Below are 20,895 nucleotides of genomic sequence, written 5' to 3'. Positions count from 1 at the left end.
TTTGTAGATTTCCATTCTACTAATTATGGACTTAATGAAGCTATTTCTAGGATGTTACGTACGGCGAACAATTACGAAATAGATTTAGAATTATTTAATACTTCAATTGCATCATTTGAAAAACATGTTAAAAAACTATTGTAGCTAGCTTATGTATCTTACTGTTTTTTATACATATTGTACAAAAACTGAAACTGGGTTTAGCCCGTCAATAAATAAATATAACTCGAAAAGTATTGACTAGGCGAAAAAGCTCTATAGAACAAAAGCTACTTTTACCCATTTCCGAACTTATTTTGAGGGGGTGAAAATCACCCCCAGGGCAAAAGCACACATCGGCACAATATTACTTTTTTTCTTTGACATGAAAGCTATGCGTATGCCAAATTTCATGTCAATACAAGCGGTTCTTTAAAATTTAGAGCAAAAACCGTGAAAGAATGTAGGTACTAAATGGTCAGTATGTAACTACTTAAACAAAAAAAAACAAAAAAATCATGTGTGTCTATTTTGTACGCACGTAAGAAGCTATACTTCTATTATATGATGTCAACGAAATAAATATACTTTAAACAGTTTATTTATATTTTATTTAAATATTAATCTAATTTTAATACTTACTAATTTCCAAAAAATTGTATTAAAACAATACCAAAAATTAAAAAGAAGAGGGGCAAGCCAACAACATGAGTTGTTCCTAAGCGGTCATCCATACAACCCATAACCTAGCTAAACACTGCTTGACTAGGGTTATCGGGTGACAACCGTGTAAGTCAGTCCGCTGGACAAATAATATTAAGATTGCTTTTTAATCTTATTTTTATCATATTTTAATAATCATCTATTATTCTATTCCCGACGAAGACAAATCCAAAAACACAAAAATTATAATAAATATATTTACTAAGAACACCAATATATTTTTTTACACTTTATTTGCACTGATACATACGTAACTTAAGAGATTCAGCAACTAACTTCTTACTGTCTGTGTGCGCCTAGTTTATACTGCCGTTATTTTAAACGTTCACTTTTTACAACGATTTTCCCAATCGCGCCTAAAGAAGTATAACTTTTAAAAAATCTTGTTTACTGATTTTATTACAGTTGGAAGTAGCAGAAAAAAAACGTACCTTTGTGATTATTATACATTGAACTTAGAACATTCTTGTATACGTGTTCCTTGACGGGTATTTGCATATTAAAACAGACTTATTGAATGGTATAGATGCAAAATTCACATTCTCCACGTTTCTCAACTTTCGGAAAAATGAGAAAAACTGTTTACTGTTGAAGGCCATGGTATAATCCTTAAATTTTTTTTTTGTGTAACAACTTTGCTGTAATAGAAACTGTTTGCCTAAACTTTATGGGTGTATTTAATAGAGATTGTTTTGTAAATTTAATTTAAAATTCAGACAATGTGAGTTTTGTCCCAAAATCTCATGGATAATATTAGTTATGATAAAAAATATTTGAACTAACCTACTAATATTTTAGACTACTAACAACTAACCTTGCTAATTTAGATTTGTTTCGTTTCCACTTCTCGGGACTTTTTTCTTTTTCCTTGTTTTACGTCGAAGGCTCTACTAGTCCATCCTTTATGCACCAATAATTTAGTTTATTAACTAGTAATAGAAGTCGTATTATTTAAATCACAATCATAAATGCGTTAATCAACCTTAACAAGCACATGTAAAAGCAACAAGTGAGGAGAAGTTCAAAAAACCGTTGACAAATATCACCAGAGTGACGACAATCACGTGATGCGCCCTACTAACTCTGAATGGTCGAATTGGAGAATGTTAATTTTGCTGCAAATTATGTGTTGGATAATGTGACTTATGTTTCAGAACTTCATTTTCAGTATGGTTTTTCGATATTAAAATGTGAGTTTTGGTTCAAAATATTATCACGGTTCGATTCGCCTTGAAAAGACGAATTCATTAATATACATAATTGAAAATATGAGAATTTGGAGAATGTGAATTTTGCATCTACACAGTTCTTATAGATGTATAATTGGTTGGCGATTACAATACTCTAAATAGAAAACCAATCAATGAGGCGAGTACCTAAAGATAATTTGACATAAAAGTAATCGATCATATGGTAAAATGACAATTGTAATTTATAGGTTAGAAATTTGTCAACGAAGTAAATATAAATATTTTATGTCATTGGTATATTCGAGCATTGTATAGTGAAATTTAATATTATAATTATTTAATATTACATTAAACTATTTTAAACATTAATATTCTGGCAAATATTGGTACAAATATTGATGTTTATACAAATATAAATATTCTGACTGACTATAACAAATTGTGCTGTCAGATATAACTAAAATGTCATGTAATGATTTGCGATATTCTTAAAATCCTATATGACGTCAAAATTAATGGCGCACGAAAAAAAAAGGTTTGGGATCTACTATATATTTAAATTAACAAATAAATAAATATCTAGTTCAAAGGCAATATTAGCGCGTCATCAATATTTTTGTTTTTCGAAAGTTCTGCAAACTTTTAACAGTGCGGCAACAGTAGGTATGTCTTCTCCTTCCTTTTTTTATGGGTTTCGATTATGCAATACGCTATCATTTATTCAGTACATGTATGTAGGTTATGCGCGTCTTGCTCGAAGCAATGCACAGTGTATGTTTTCTTCAAATATCTATTAATTCATTTTAGTGAGAACCAATATATTAGCAACCATGCTCGAAAATAATTCTTCCTTGATAAAAATAAATTGTCATAATCTTACTACAACAACTATAACAGACGAACACTAAGGTACTTTACTTTCACGAATTATAACTAAAAATTAACTTTCCTTTCGGTATTATTTCGATAACTTCAAATAAATTTTTTATTCTACATAAAACGTGTCGGCGGCCATTGCCGCCGAATTTTTTCGCAATAGTGCGTCTATAGTACGATAGTGACTGACATTACACTATCAAAAACAATAATTATTATACTCATAGGCGCGCTAAATGTTGCCAATCAATGGAGTCAATTGCCCCCTCCTTGAGACCTCGCCTGGTGTCTACTCACACTGTTTTTAAGAAAAAGATTACGATTGAACATAAATAGTGAATTTTGTGTCCTGTTGATAAGTGAAATATAAATATGGCAGAATTCCTTGGAATCGAAAATTATTAAAAGTCTTTGGAAGATAATAAATGAAAAACTCCCACAATAAATCTATTCAATTCAATACCAGAGACCAGATAAAAATAGTAATTACCGGTGCTATGTTATGATAATTTGATCATTTAATAAAACCCCCCGAATAAGAGCCGCTTTTAGAAGGATGTTCAAAGTATTATGTAACCTAAAATTGGCATTAAGGATCCGATTACTTCGCTGCTACGTGTTTTCGGTCTTACTGTATGGTGTCGAGTCTTGGACTTTGAATAAAATCGAACTAAATCGCCTTGAGGCTCTCGAAATGTGGTGCAAGAGAAGAATTTTAAGAGTTTATTGGATGGAGAAGATTCGAAACTACACAATACTAGAATATCTCAGCAAGACTACTGAAATTATACAAACCATCAAGAAGAGATAGCTAGATTATTTCTGGCATTTACTGAGAGGTCCCAAATATATGCTAAAAAATATTATTCAAGTGAAAATAGCAGGCAAACGCAGTCCAGGACGAAGAAGAACTTCATGGTTGATTTAGGGTGGCAATAAATAAAATTAAGATACCTATGATGGTAACCAACGTTCTGAAAAGACATGGTACATGAAGAATAAGAAAATAACAGCCCTTCCCGAAAAAGAATCCTGCGTACGTCAGTCACGAAATAGCTATTTGTATAACAAGGGAGGAAAGTGCTACTTTTCCTCCCGAGAATGAAGTTTACTGCCCGACGCGTAGCGGAGGGCAGTAATCATTGAAGGGAGGAATAGGCACTTTACTCCCATGTTATAAATATGGTTTTTCCACCTTCCTCAAATAACAAGTAATTTTTTCATTTTTACTTAATTTATTTATGTAACTAACCAACAAAATTTATTAGAACTAAAACTAACAAGTAGGTACAATATAACTGTCAACTGTCAAATATAAGTCAAATTATTAATGTAAACATTGTTAAATCAGAATAACAATTTACTGTTTTTTACCATTCTGCAAAATAGAGGGTGTTTTTAAATAAACGTTAAAATGTATAGATACTTAAGTAATAGAAAATATATATTGTACAGGGCGTCAATAAGTTATATTTCATGAATGAAATACCGTGACGTCACTTTTACTTTTCCTCCCTAGGGAGGAAAAGTACGACTTTGCTCCCTACAATCAGGTCCGGAAAAGTATACTTTCGGTAGAGGTAGGTGGAATTTTTTTTTATTTCATTGCCCCCACCGTGCAAGGTTGCTGGATCCGCCGTTGGCCGCAACCTTGGAACGCGTTTTCAGTGCGCTAGTGTTGCCTCTTCAAACCTTAAGGCGGAGACAGATATCCGCGCCACGAACTCCGCGCCGTGTGTGCGCCGCGCGTTCGTGGCGCGGTTAATGTTCGTTAAAATTTTTCATTTTGACGATCCAGAGGAAACTTACGAACATTTAGTAATTGTAGATAATCATGTCTCTGTCCTGTACTTCTACTACATTTTATTTTGGTATTGTTCTGAAACTATTTTCTTGTGTCATCTTATGCAATTTACTATTTTATGTGGAATAAGCCACAGTTTGGGAACATTTCGGGAACTACCTTTTTCGCTTCCCGGCAACACAAATATAATGGTAGGGGAGCCCAAGCGGGGATTTTTGCAGTTACTCGAACGCGTCAGATTATCATATGGGGAGAAACGTGGTACCCTGCAGATGTACCTCCACCATATATTGGCTCTTAACACAGGGGAGTTCGTTCAGGGGGGCCCGAAAAAAAATCTATCCTTAAAAATACTCGAAATTGTCAGATTAAGATAAGGTAAGTTAAGTACATGCAAAAGAGTCTATATTTCAAAAATATGACGATTTGAGCGGGGCGTACGGAAATGGGCGAGTCAAAAAGTTTCACAAAAAAAGCGAATATTTCGCGAAATGAACGTCAGATTGAAAAACTAAAAACTACGTGTTCAATATTTTTCAAAAATCTATCGAAAAATACCAAACTTGACCCTCCACGGTGAGGGGTGGGGGTAAATTTAAAATTTTAAATACAAATCCCGCGATCTTTCGCAAAATAAACATCATATCGAAAAACTGCAAAATACACTTTATCAATATTTTTGAAAAATCTATCGAATGGTTCCAAACATGACCCCCCACGGAGGTGAGGTGGGGGGTTACTTTAAAATCTTAAATGGTAGCCCCCGTTTCTTATTGCAGATTTGGATTGTTTGTATAAAAATAAACAACTTTTATTCGAAACATTTTTTTGAATTATGGATAGATGGCGCTATAATCGGAAAAAACATTGTTGGAAATGGAAAATTAAATTAAAAATATGGGAAGTCCCCACTAAAATGGAAAATTTTACTTAACTTTTTTGGTTTTAGGACCTAATAATTACAACCCAATAGGTCCCCAAAGCGCTCGAGTGACTGCACATTTAGCATACTTTGCTCCCCTACCATAATATATCTGCTTGTTCCTACAACCAGAAACAAAATTAGAGAACTATAGGTACTTCCAAGTCATGCGTTACCTTTTTCGTTTTCCGGTGACACAATTGTAATGTATCTGCTTGTTTCAACTGCGTAGCTTCACTAGAAACGAAATTAGAGAACTATAGGTTCTTCCAAGCCCTGTGTTAACTTTTTCGCTTTCCGGTGACCCAATTATAATATATCTGCTTGTTCCAACTCAGTTGCTTCACCAGAAGCGAAGTTAGGAAACTATAGGCTCTTCCAAGATGTGCGTTACCTTTTTCGCTTTCCGACGACACAATTATAACATATCTACTTGTTCCAACTCCGTTGCTTCACCAGAAGCGAAGTTAGGAAACTATAGGCTCTTCCAAGTTGTGCGTTATCTTTTTCGTTTTCCGGTGACCCAATTATAATATATCTACTCGTTCCAACTCCGTTGTGTCAACAAAAGCGAAGATAGAAAACTATTGGGTCTTCCAAGTTGTGCGTTACCTTTTTCGATTTCCGGTGACCCAATTATAATATATCTGCTTGTTCCAACTCAGTTGCTTCACCAGAAGCGAAGTTAGGAAACTATAGGCTCTTCCAAGATGTGCGTTACCTTTTTCGCTTTCCGACGACACAATTATAACATATCTACTTGTTCCAACTCCGTTGCTTCACCAGAAGCGAAGTTAGAAAACTATTGGGTCTTCCAAGTTGTGCGTTACCTTTTTGGCTTTCCGGTGACCCAATTATAATATATCTGCTTGTTCCAACTCAGTTGCTTCACCAGAAGCGAAGTTAGGAAACTATAGGCTCTTCCAAGATGTGCGTTACCTTTTTCGCTTTCCGAAGACACAATTATAACATATCTACTTGCTCCAACTCCGTTGCTTCACCAGAAGCGAAGTTAGGAAACTATAGGCTCTTCCAAGTTGTGCGTTACCTTTTTCGTTTTCCGGTGACCCAATTATAATATATCTACTCGTTCCAACTCCGTTGTTTCAACAGAAGCGAAGTTAGAAAACTATTGGGTCTTCCAAGTTGTGCGTTACCTTTTTCGATTTCCGGTGACCCAATTATAATATATCTGCTTGTTCCAACTCAGTTGCTTCACCAGAAGCGAAGTTAGGAAACTATAGGCTCTTCCAAGATGTGCGTTACCTTTTTCGCTTTCCGACGACACAATTATAACATATCTACTTGTTCCAACTCCGTTGCTTCACCAGAAGCGAAGTTAGGAAACTATAGGCTCTTCCAAGTTTTGCGTTACCTTTTTGGCTTTCCGATGACCCAATTATAATATATCTGCTTGTTCCAACTCAGTTGCTTCACCAGAAGCGAAGTTAGGAAACTATAGGCTCTTCCAAGATGTGCGTTACCTTTTTCGCTGTCCGACGACACAATTATAACATATCTACTTGTTCCAACTCCGTTGCTTCACCAGAAGCGAAGTTAGGAAACTATAGGCTCTTCCAAGTTTTGCGTTACCTTTTTCGTTTTGCGGTGACCCAATTATAATATATCTGCTTGTTCCAACTCCGTTGCTTCACGAGAAGCGAAGTTAGAAAACTATTGGGTCTTCCAAGTTGTGCGTTACCTTTTTGGCTTTCCGGTGACCCAATTATAATATATCTGCTTGTTCCAACTCTGTTGCTTCACCAGAAGCGAAGTTAGAAAACTATTGGGTCTTCCAAGTTGTGCCTTACCTTTTTCGCTTTCCGGTGACACAATTATAATATTCCGCTTGTTTCAACTGCGTTGCTTCACCAGACACGAAGTTAGAAAACTATAGGTTCTCCAAGTCGTGCGTTACCTATTTCGCTTTCCGGTGACACATAATATATATCTGCTTATGAATGTTTTTTTGATATTGATAACTATTCCCGAAGTGAAAGCCGAAAGGTCAAGTAAACTTGATTTCAAACTCGAATTGTGGCTTATGCCCAAATAAAATAGTAAATCTTATTTTTAATACATGTTATTTTTAGTACAACAATGAACTAACATTTTTTAAAAAGGTCCGCATTTACATTTTTTTATTTCAGCTTCTATTTCCGTTCAGATCGGATTTAAGTTGTTTCTTTAAATTAAATGGTTCTTTATTGAGGATCCCACAATAATGATTTTCCACGGTAAACATCAATAAGTTAGATATTTCCTTCCGACAGTTCCGACCATTCCATTACTAACAAATATTCAACCCATGCGCGCCAAAACCAACAAACCACTCGCAAACCCGTCCAAATACGTATTGCGAACCATCAAAGCGTTTGTTGAAAAACCGACAGAATTTAGATCGTGGTGCGCCGTGTGCGTGCCGTTTGTGCGTCACTTGAAAACACGTACTAATCTGACGAATACGCTGCGCGCGAGCGGCTCGCACACCGAGCAGAGCGCATATGTATCTCCGCCTTTATATTTAAACTAAACAAAGAACACTTACCACTTAATTATTATTATCCACTTTCCAGTATTTTTTTAAAGCAACACTCATTAATTAGTCACCCAAACAAAAATTTTCTGAATAGATATATGTTCAAATTGCACCAGAAACAACAACCGTAAACGGTTTCTTAATGTTGCTCTGAAGCTATTTTCTTGTGGCGTTTTTACAATTTTAACTATTTAGATTATATTGTGGCTTATTTCCCATTCTAAATAGTTAAAACCATAAACGGCATTCAAAGCACGTGAATTATCCCGCACCTGAACTAAAAAATAATTATTAAAAGCCGACAACTTACTCGAATACAAGTTTATTTTAGACTGACTAAAATTCAAATATTCGTTCTTTATCGAAAACGATTAGTCCTGTCGCCAGGGGGGGTACAACGGCCTCGTTAATTCAGATGAACTTACTCAAGTTTTTTTTATGTATTTTGACCCGTAGAACACGAATTTTTTGGGTAACAGTTGATCCGGATGTCGATAAGATTGTTATAGACCAAGAACTTGAGGAATCAAATAACAGCGATTTTTGGCAAAACAAAACAATATTTTGTATTTTTTGAGCCATTTTAAGTAAAAAATATTTCTACAAGTTTTTTCGCAGGATGCACAGTTTTCGAGATAAACGCGGTTGAACTTTAAAAAAATCGAAAAATTGCAATTTTTGAACCCGAATAACTTTTGATTAAAAAATAAAATAGCAAGTCTGCTTACCGCATTTGAAAGTTTAAGTCAAATTATATCGGTTTTAATTATTTGCATTGGTAAAAATTTATTTTTTTATTGTTTAACAAAGCTATAAACACGTAGGGTTTCCCGTGCTTTTACATGCGTTTTAACGCATGTAACGTAGAAATAGTCTTGATTGCACTAGTACCTATTCTACCTACTCGTTCGATTTTAAATGAGAAATCATAGAAACATCACTCACGCACTAGTTGTTTGTAGCTTTGTTTAACAATAACACAATAAATTTTTAGCAATGCAAATAATCAAAACCGACATAATTTGACTTGAACTTTCAAAGGCGCTAAGCAGAATTGCTATTTTATTTTTTAATCAAAAGTTATTCGGGTTTAAAAATTGCAGTTTTTCGATTTTTTGAAAGTTCAACCGCGTTTATCTCGAAAACTGTGCATCCTACTAAAAAACTTGTAGAAATATTTTTTGCTTAAAATGACCCAAAAAATACAAAATATTGTTTTGTTTTGCCAAAAATCGCTGTTATTTGATTCCTCAAGTTCTTGGTCTATAACAATCTTATCGACATCCGGATCAACTGTTACCCAAAAAATTCGTGTTCTACGGGTCAAAATACATAAAAAAAACTTGGGTAAGTCCATCTGAATTAACGAGGCCGTTGTACCCCCCCTGGCGACAGGACTAGATGATTCGTCTTCAAAAATGAATCATTTCACATTTTTAAGTTAAACAAAAAACAAAACTGATAAATAATTGTCTTTTACGGTGTATACAGGTCCGTCGCAAGTGTTACTCTGTTACATTACCTTTTTAACTGTTGCGGCAATAATTCATGATTTTTTGAAGGATTTTTAAAATTGAGTAGAAAAGTTCATTTAACACTCTCTAAATTAAACTGGACACTTAATTTATTTAAATAATTATAAATAAAGCCTGAAAAATAAATTTGCAAAAAAATATTATTTGCACTAATATACTATTGCACTAAAATAATCACTAATAACATTTTGTTTTGCAGGAAAAATTGCGTTATATTAAGAATATAAAGCAAAAAAAAATTGGTTAAAACATATTCAATAGTTTATGTAATATTTAATATGGTTACTAAATGTTACTATTTTTCATTTGCATAAACGCGGTTTTTGCCGATAGAGTATACTCTTTTATCTCCTTCTTCTTCTTCAGGTGCGATCTCCGCTACGGAGGTTGGCAATCGTAATAGCTATTTTAATTTTTGAGACAGTGGCTCTAAATAGTTGTTTTGAGCTGCATCCAAACTATTCTCTCTGGTTGTTCAACCATGAAAGTCGTCTTCCTCCGATGCTTCTTCTGTCATCTATTTTTCCTTGCATTATGAGTCGCAGGATGTCATACTTCTCGCCCCGCATCACATGTCCGAGATACTGTAGTTTTCTTTCTTTAATTGTAAGTTCAACTTCCTTCTCTTTACCTATTCTTCTCAGTACTTCGTTGTTCGTAACTCTGTCTACCCAGCAAACCCTCATAATTCTTCTATAGGTCCACATTTCAAAGGCGTTAAGTCGTCTCATTGTCTCTACATTTAACGTCCATGATTCCACTCCATAGTATAGTACACTGTATACGTAACAGTTTGTTAGGCGTACTTTAAGAGCTAATGTTAAATCTTTGCTACATAGGACCTTTTTCATTTTCATAAAATTAGAACATGCTTTTTCGATTCTGACTTTGATTTCTGCAGTGTAGTCATTATTTTCTGTTATAAGTGTTCCTAGGTAAGTGTACTTTTTTACTCTTTTGATCTGCTGGCCCTCTACTATCAAGATTTCGTCTATTATTATGGTTGTTTTTACTAATTTTCATAAACTTCGTCTTTTTGATATTGAGAGAGAGTCCGTACTCCCTACTACACCTTACTATTTTACTCATGAGTCTTTGCAGGTCTTGTAAACTATCGGCTATTATTACTGTATCATCTGCATATCTGATGTTGTTAAATAAGACTCCATTTACTCTTATGCCGACTGTTTCATCTTCCAGAGTTTCTCGCATTACCTCTTCAGAACAAGCGTTAAATAATAGAGGTGATAGTATGCAGCCTTACCTGACTCCTCTCTTTATTTCCATTTCTTAAGATGTTGACGTTTCTTTTTCAATTCTTACTATTGCTCGCTGATTGTAATAGAGGTGTGTTATTAGTCTTAAATCTCTATGTTTTTAGTTTTTAGAATTTCCATGAGTCGATCATGTTTTACTTTATCAAACGCTTTATTGTAGTCTACAAAACAGACGCAAAGAGGATGGTTAACATCCAAACATCTCTGTGTCAGCACGTTGAAGGAGAATAATGCCTCTCTAGTACCCATACCATTGCGGAACCCATATTGAGTGTCACTAATATCCAGCTCCAGTTTAGAGTGTATTCTGGCGTGGATAATTTTCAGCAGAATTTTCAAGGTATGTGACATTAAGCTTATCATTGGTAGTCAGTGCATTCTTTGGCATTCACTTTCTTTGGCAAACACACAAATGCTGATGTCAACATTTCTCTAGGGATGATTCCCGTAGTATAGATAGCGTTGAACAGTTCTACTATTATGTCCAGGTTTTTCTCGTTGACCAACTTTATCAGTCTGGAGCAGCAGATTTATTGGTTTTCATAGAGTCTATTGCCTGACTAACCTCTGATTTGGTTATCTCTGGGCCCACATCTCCGGTTTGGCTATCTAGGGATGTACTAGCTTCTCTCTGGTCATGAAATAGTTCCTCGATGTGCTCTTTCCATTGTCGTAGTTTTCGTTCTGTCTCCATTATAATATTTCCATTTTTGTCGAGCAATAAATTTGAGGTTCTTTTATTTCCTATTCCGGCTAGTTCTTTGACTTCTTTATGTAGGTTGAAGTTGTTATATCTGTTTTGCAGTTCTTCTATTTGTTTACATTTTTCAGAGAAGTAGGTTTCTTTAGCCTCCCTAATTTTTCTTCTTATTTGGTTTTGAAGCTGTTTATAGCGGGTCTTATTGATGGTTTTGTTTTTTCTTCTTTCATTCATTAACTCTAGAATTTCCTCCGTCATCCATTCTTCTTTCTTATATTTGGTTTTTCATACTCTTTTATAGGATATCGTTTTTCCATTTTTTTTCAATAAATTTATTGAGATTATCAAAATTTAAATTAAACTCCCATCAAAAATGGTTAGACCTGGATCCCGCGTACCAAAAAAATTTGATTATTAGCAAGCTGAAAATTTATTAATAGCTTCTATCGAAGCAATAAAGCACTAAACCTCCGAAAAAAAAAGCGACAAGACGAATCTTAATATTTCTTTTTTCATTTGATTTGTGACTGCGCCAGAAAACTTTGAGACCCCTAGTTATGAGATAATATTCAAAAAGTGCATACAAAAAACGCATTCTAAAAGTGCATCTCAAACAGACAATAAAAAAAATTCAGAACTCCTCAATTATCGGCGGAATTTTTTTTTATGACATGTAGGGAGGCATCCAGTGATGCACCCCTTTTTTTAAACTTAGCCTACAACACTGACTATTTCTGACATAAACTTATACACATTAATTTAGTACCTATTGTTCACTTAACTCTAACGGAACTTTTCGTTTTTACCTACGAACAGTACGCGGTTTATTCACTAAATTTTTTGCTAACAGGTTTGGATGCACTTTAAGTTTCTCTGTATGTTTTTCGCGCACTTTTTGATGCCATCTTTGACGTATGGTAGTCCGGCGTCCCGATGGATGGCTTCATTGGTTATGAACCATGGAACTCCTAGTATTGATCTCAATATTTTGGACTGAAATCTTTGTATGATTTCAATGTTGGAATGTGCGGCGGTTCCCCATAATTCTATCCCATAAGTCAACACTGGTTTTAGGATGGATTTGCAGATTAATATTTTATTTTCAGTTGATAGTTTTGATTTTTTGCCCAACAGCCAATATATGGTTCTTAACTTATGACCCAGTTGTTTTCGCTTAGTAAATATATGCTTCCTCCAGTTTAATCTTCTGTCCAAGTACATACCTAGATATTTGACTTCATCTGCTTGTGGGATTCCTTTACCGTTTAAGTATACAGCCGGACATGTTTCCCTACGCGTGGTAAATGTTAGGTGTAGCGATTTGTTTTCATTAATTTTGACTCCCCATTTTGTCATCCATTGTTGAATTTTATTTAGATTATTTTGTAAGATTTCTGAGGCTATTTTGGGATTTTTGTTCGATGATAGTAATAGTATTGCCGTATCATCCGCAAATGTGGATGTAGTGATATGTGTATCTGTCGGTAAGTCAGCAGTGAATATAAGGTATAATATAGGTCCTAGTACACTTCCTTGGGCACCCCAGCGAGAATTTGTTGTATGTTTGTGTATTCATTCTCATACTTTACCTGGAAGTTTCTGTTGGTGATATATGACTTTAAGAGTATGTATTAATTTTTAGGTAAATTCTGTTTTAGTTTACATAATAAGCCTTTATGCCAGACTTTATCAAATGCCTGACTTACGTCCAGAAATACCGCCGAGCAGTACTTGTTATTTTCAAAGTCCTCGTTGATTCTCTCTACAATTCTATGTACCTGTTGTATTGTTGAATGTTGTTTTATAAACCCAAATTGGTGTGGTGGTATTAGTTTTTTGTTTTCTAGTATAGGCATTAACTTAGTATGTGTCAGCTTTTCAAAAACTTTGGATACCACTGGAAGAAGACTAATAGGACGGTAGGACTGTACATTTTCTGGTTCTTTTCCTGGCTGCTTTAGTATCATTGTTATTTGTGCTAGTTTCCACTGTGATGGGAAATGACCTAGTCTCATTATAGAGTTAAATAACTGTGTCAGAAATTGGAAGCATTTCTCTGGGAGTTGCTGAAGAGTTTTTCCTGTAATCAGGTCGTATCCTGGAGCTTTTTTTGGATCGATGTTTTGTTGTATAATATTTTTTACCTCATTTTTTGTGAATCTTTTTTCAGGAAGTTCTAGTTGATAAGGTTTTGTGAGCATCGAAATAATTTCTTCTTCAGTTTGTAGTGAGTAATTTCCCTCATTTGGTGTAAAGACTTTTTTAAGGTGTGTCGCAAATGTTTCGGCCTTTTCTAGAGGACTTCTCGCCCATTGTCCTGTTTGTGTTCTTAGTGGTGGGACTGTATAGTTCTGCCTTCGTAGTCCTTGTAGCCTTCCATAACGAGTAGTCAGTAGCTTGAGTTGCATCTAGTTTTTGTAGGTATTCCTGAAAGCTTGCATTTTTTTCTGCTATTATCAATTTTTTTAGGTCTTTTTGTGCTTTATTGAGGTTTGTTTTACTTTGAGGTGATCTTGATAATTGCCATTGTTTTCTGAGTCTTCTTTTCTCAATTATTTTTTCATGTATTGTATTGGAACAGTGTTTGTTCATATGACGATTTGTAGGTAATGGTGTTGAGTTCCATGCTGCTTCCTGTAAAACTGTGTTAAAATGTTCTACTGCTTGTTCGATTTGTTTATCGGTCTTTAGTGGGATGTCTAAATTGATTTGATTATTTACTTGATATCTAAAATAACTCCAATTTGTTTTGTTGTTGTGTAATATACAGCTCCTTTCTATTTTTGTTATGTTTTTGCTTACAGTTATGATAACAGGTGAATGGTCAGAGAATAAATCGTAACAAGACTTTGGTTTAAAGTATTTTTTATTTATTCCTCTCACTATAGCAAAATCGAGGAGATCTGGAATTTTCGCAGGGTCTGTAGGCCAGTATGTTGGCTCCCTTGTGGTTACTATGTTCAGATTATCTATTAGTATTTCTTTTTGTAGTTCACGGCCTTTGGTATTAATAAGTCTAGATCCCCACATTAGATGTTTTGAATTGTAGTCTCCGCCACAAATAAACCTAGGTCCAAGTGTATCAAAAAAGGTTTTAAATTCTGGTTGTTTAATTGAATGTTTTGGTGGACAATATATAGCTGAAAAAGTTATAGGTCCTGTCCAGTCTTCTACAACTACATTTGTGGCCTGAATATGTGCTTTTTGATAGTGAGTTGTCTGGTAATGTTTGATGTTGTTTCTTATAATGATTGCTGTCCCACCATGTGCAGTTCCATCTGTATGTGTTGTGTGATATATTTTATAGTTGTGAAATTTTATGAAACTTTTTTTCGTGAGTGTGTTTCTGAAATCAGTATTATGTCTAATTGGTGATTAACTATGTCGGCGGAAATGAGTTCAATTTTGTTACTCGGGAGTTTTTGGGGTCGCTGAAAGCGAATATGACGTCGTAAGTTAGCCTCGAAGTACCTGGTGCACAAAGTACCTACTGTTTACCTCGTCTTCTGGAGTTTTCTTCAAACTCATTAGAAGATGAGTCAAAAATCATTACTCGAGGGTTCTTGGGGTCGCTGACGACAAATATGACATCTGAAGTGATCTCCGGGGTACCTGGTTCTGGTTCCCAGGGTACCTACTCTTTACCTCGTCTTATATTCCTCTAATAAATTCCTCTAATAAGTTATGTTACCTCTAATAAGTTCTAACTTATTAATCCATGCACAAAAATTTAAAGAGCGTGCATTTTCTATCGAAGACGTAGTTGAACATGGCTCTCAACTACTTCTCGCGATGTATAATGCTCCAATAAGTTTCAGAAAACGTAAAATACCGGAAGAATTTCTATTGAGTATTAATCAGTTGTCTGAAACGTATTAGTTCAGAGAAATAAGGAGAAAAATATCCTGCTGGTGACACAACCCCCTCCAGGCCGAAACTAATTTTTTTGAGTAGTATGGATATCTATAATATTAACCTATATGTTTCCTGCAGCCGATTTTGATGATGCATAATTATAAACAAATGAAGATCAAAAAACGGTAAATTTTCGTTTTTTTTTCGTCTATAACCAAAAAGGTAGGTATTTTAAACAAATTTGAGAGTGAGAAACCCATGAATCGTATAAAAAACTTCAATATGGCGTTCACTGAATATGTCTATCCTTACTGGTTGCTTAGAAAATTGCAAAATAAATCATAAATTTTGAGTTTTTATAAATATTCATAACTTATGTAAAAATTAACTTAGAACGTTCTTATTACACGCAATGCTGAGACTTCTGGTGCTTAAATCATACCCTAAATTTCAAAGCAATTGGTCAAATAATTTAAAATGTATTTAATTTGTTTATCCCAAATTAATTTTTTTGCAACGCTATTAGTCAGAAAATGATCAAGTTACACTTAAACTTTGGATAGTTTATGAAAGAAGAAAATTTATACTATTAATTTAATTAAAAAATGACAAAAATTTTTCGAAATACAGCAAAATTATTCTACAAAACCATGTGAATTAAAAAAGGGGGGTTAACTTCGTCCCTAATTGTCCTAGGACAATTGTTTTTCTTTTAAAATGTGTATAAAAATTCAGTCTTTCCAAATATGAAAAAATAAATTTTCTACGGATAACGGTTAAAAAGTTATTCTAATTGTTTTTAAGTAAGCAAAAAATCGACGTGTTTGTGCAAAATAATTTTACACTGTTTAAAATTACCTTTTGTCATTTTTTTTTAATTATCTCAATAGTATAAGTGTTCTTCTTCCATAACCTGTCAGAAGTCTTACTGTAACCTCATAATTTTCTGACTTATAGTGTTGCAAAAAAATTAATTTGGGAAAAACAAATTAAATAACTTTTAAACTATTTGACCAATTGCTTTGAAATTTAAAATATAATTTAAGCACCAGAAGTCTCAGCAATTCGTGTAATAAGAAGGTTCTAAGTTAATTTTTACATAAGTTATGAATATTTATAAGAACTCAAAATTTATGATTTATTTTGCAATTTTCTAAGCAACCAATAGGGATAGACATATTCAGCGAACACCATATTGAATTTTTTTAGACGATTTATGAGTTTATTACTCACAAAATTTGTTTAAAATGCTTAACTTTTTGGTTATAGACAAAAAAAGTGAAAATTTACCGTTTTTTGATTTTCATTTGTTTATAACTATGTATATCGTCAAAATCGGCTGCAGGAAACATAAAGATTATTAATATAGATGTCCACACCACTCAAAAAATTTGGTTTCGGCCTAGATGGGGATGTGTCATGAGAAAAATCTTATTTCTCTGGACTATATAGAGACAAAATGTATCTAATGGCAAAGTTTTAAAAATAAAAAAGTTTCTGTTGGTAAAATACTTCCTACTGTAGATGCCTTCACCCAACATTTAATAAGGATTTACTTCTAAGTCCAAACTTGGATGTATGGAGAAGGTGAAGACAGTTTAGATCCAACAGAGTGGGGATGGGAATTAATGGATAAATCGTTGATTCCCATAAAAATGACTCAGATGCCTGATCTACCCAGTATAATGAATTTGATATTCTGTAGTTGCAAGACGGACTGAGAAAACTCAGTTGAGTTGGTGCAGGAAACATGGTCTTAAATGCTCCGTTACATGTAAAAATTGTGCAGGAGTAAATTGTACTATTACAGATAGTCTAATAAATCAATTGGAAAGCGAAGAAGAAGAAGAATATATTGAAATATGAACACCAAATCTATGTATCCATCCATTTAATTGTATTTTTTTTAATAAAGGTTTTTTATAATACAAAATCAAATAATTCGCATTAAAATCAACTGCAATCTGTATGATATACCTTGAAGACCATTAACATTCAGAAATTTATTTTTCGGTGAGTCCAATAACTTCCAAGTTTAGAGGTTTGACTGATTGTATAACGAAAATTCCAGTAGTTGACGTAAAAAGTATGTATCCTAGGCACCAGGTACTCTCGAGATAATTTTCAATATCATCTTCTTTTTCAGCGAGCCCAAAAACCCACCAAGTATTTGGCTAATGTTTTAATGAATTTGCCGAAAACTCCAGAAGACGAGGTAAACAGTAGGTACCCTGGGCACCAGGTACTTCGGAAATCATTTCCGACGTCATATTCATTTTGGCTAAATTTTTAATGAATTTGCCGAAAATTCCAGAAGCCGAGATAAACAGTAGGTAGGTACCCAGGGCACCAGGTACTCCGGAGATCACTTTCGACGTCATATTCGTTTTGAGCGACCCCAAAAACCCCTGAGTAATGATTTTTGACTAATTTTTTAATGAATTTGCCGAAAACTCTAGAAGACGAGGTAAATAGTAGGTACCCTGGGCACCAGGTACTCCAAAGGTCACTTCCATCGTCATATTCGTTTTTAACAATCCCCAAAAACCCCCAAGTAACAAAATTGAACTCATTTTCGCCGATAATTGACGAGTTCTGGTTTTTTTTTACTTTTCAATACTATCTTTTTCAATATTATCTTATGGCTAGGGGTCACAAAGTTTACTGCGGCAGTCACAAATCAAATGCAAAAAGAATTATTAGGATCCGTCTTGTCGTTTTTTTTTCGGAGGTAAGGCCGATTTTAGTTTATTGATTCGCCTATTAACGGTGTCTAGTCGGACAAACTTTGATGTATGGGAGCACTGAAACAGGGGAATTTATAGTTGTGGAACAGGTTAAAAATTTGGGACGTAAAAAATGTTTGGTTTGTAAAAAATACAATTTTCGCTTAACAGATAAGTGCTTTTATCTATAGTTGACAATATTTAAATTAGAAGGATGTAATTGAACATTGAAACATAGTTTTTAATTCCAAACAACTTTTTTTAATAACAATTTTTGATATTGTGAAATATAAAGGTAATTAGCTCTTGATTGAAATTCATATTTTTAACATACCTCGTATAAAATTAATAAAATTTGATATCTGATGATATCTAGACTCTAAATTCACAATCAAGATGTAGTAGAAATAAACAAACCAAGACACAATAAATGTTACTAGGAGCACTACCAAATCATAATTTACAATGTATGTGCATTGTTAATCCCAAATCATGATTTACAAAGTTTATACATTGTAAATTATGATGTGGGAGTGCTCCTTGTAACATTTAACGTGTGCTGGTTTGTTTATTTCTACTGCATCTTGATTGGGAATTTAGAGTATATTCTATACGATGTGGAGTATTTTATCAAGTTAAATTTTTTTCGTAAAACTGATAATAAAAAAGTTATCAATAGGTTTCTATAATTCAATTCTATAATTCAATTTATGTTTTGATTCTATAATTCAATTCGATTCTATAATTAAATTTATGTTTTGACTTAATTTGTTGGCCTATGTAAACCATGACCGCATGGGAAAAGTTATAGCGGACGGACTATACGAACATTTATTATTGTTGAAGCTTACTATTAAATGTATTTTACAATAGGTAAGTTTTATAGAAAAAAGTTTTTATCACTTCGTATAAACATTTTTTTAGCTGGTAATTTTCGGTTTTTTTGTTACATTTTTTTTCTTTCTTAATTTTCTTAAAACGAAATTGTTTGTTTCATTTCTAAAGTAAAATAATTTAGTGGATTTTAAAGATTATATCCTAAGAAAAACACCTACAAATTGTAATAAATCTATTCAAACTTATGTTGGTCCGTCTTAAAGTATGATAAGATTGATCCAAAAGAAGGCATAACCCAGACATCCAAAGTGAAAGTTCTCCTCCAACACCAAATTGTTCTATATGGTCCACATAATGTTCAGAAAAAAGTCACACCATTTTGAGCGTCGGGTTTGGGGGGGGAGGGGGGAGAAATCGGTAAATTCGTAGTTTTTTGCGTTTTTCGTCAATATTTCTAAAACTATGCGGTTTAGCATGAACAACCTTCTATACAAAAATGTTATACATTAAATTTGAAATAAAAAAGGTCCAATACATAATCCTTCTAAAGTATAGTATAAGTAGGTAGTATATGTAGTATAATTGGTCCAAAAAAAGGCCTAACCCAGATATCAAAAATAAAAGTTTTCCTCTTATACCAAATTGTTCTATATGGTCCACATATGGTTCAGTAAAAATTTACACCATTTTGAGCGTCCGGTTTGGGGGGGAGATGGGGGAGAAGTCGGTAAATTAGTAGTTTTTTACGTTTTTCGTTAATATTTCTAAAACTATGCTTTAGCATAAACAATTTTCTATACAAAAATGTTCTACATGAAATTTAACACAAAAAAGTTCCTATACATAGTTGTTATATAATCAACGGTTCCAGAGGTACGGAGGGTGAAAAGTGGAAGTTTTCGATACTTTTTATATTTTTTGGGCAATTGATGATGATTTTGGGTGGTGAGGTTGACGTTTCGTCAAGGACTTATCACTAACATACCATCTGCCACTGAAATAGCCAATTTTATTTATAAAACCCAGTCCTGTTAAGGAAAATCAGTAGCAAATTGCCCAAAAAATATAAAAAGTATCGAAAACCTCCACTTTTCACCCTCCGTAACTCTGGAATCGTTGATGGTATAACAATTATATATAGAACCTTTTTTGTTTTAAATCTCATGTAGAACATTTTTGAATAGAAAATTGTTTACGCTAAAGCATAGTTTTAGAAATATTGACAAAAAACGTAAAAAAACTACTAATTTACCGACTTCTCCCCCATCTCCCTCACAAACCGGACGCTCAAAATGGTGTAACTTTTTACTGAACAATATGTGGACCATATAGAACAATTTGGTGTTACAGGAAAACTTTTACTTTTGATGTTTAGGTTAGGCCTTTTTGTGTACCAATTATACTATACTACCTCCGTAACTTTGAAACCGTTCATTTTAGAAGGATTATGCATAGATCCTTTTTTATTTCAATTTTAATGTAGAACATTTTTGTATAGAAGGTTGTTTATGCTAAATCGTATAGTTTTAGAAATATTTATGAAAACCTTTAAAAACTACGAATTTACCGATTTCTCCCCCTCCCCCCCAAACCCGACGCTCAAAATGGTGTGACTTTTTTCTGAACATTATGTGGACCCTACAGAACAATTTGGTGTTGGAGGATAACTTTCAGTTTGGATGTCTGGGTTTGGGTCTAGTTATACCATGCTTCAAAAACTACATTTTTTGAGAGGTCGCGCGTCGGTCGTATCATTTGAATTAAATTTGTGGGATTTTTGGGATTTTTTTAATGAAACATCATTTAGTAAGGTATTTGAATGGTAAGTTGTGCAAATTTCAGAATTTTATAGGTAAAATTGTATTAGTTACACAATTTTAAATCATTTTTAAACAAAATTCATGTAAGTCTCACTTTCCGCTCACACCGTAC

The sequence above is a fragment of the Diabrotica virgifera genome, chromosome 7 (genome assembly GCF_917563875.1).
Source record: "Diabrotica virgifera virgifera chromosome 7, PGI_DIABVI_V3a".
NCBI classification, from domain to species: domain Eukaryota; kingdom Metazoa; phylum Arthropoda; class Insecta; order Coleoptera; family Chrysomelidae; genus Diabrotica; species Diabrotica virgifera.
This window is presented reverse-complemented; position numbering follows the sequence as displayed.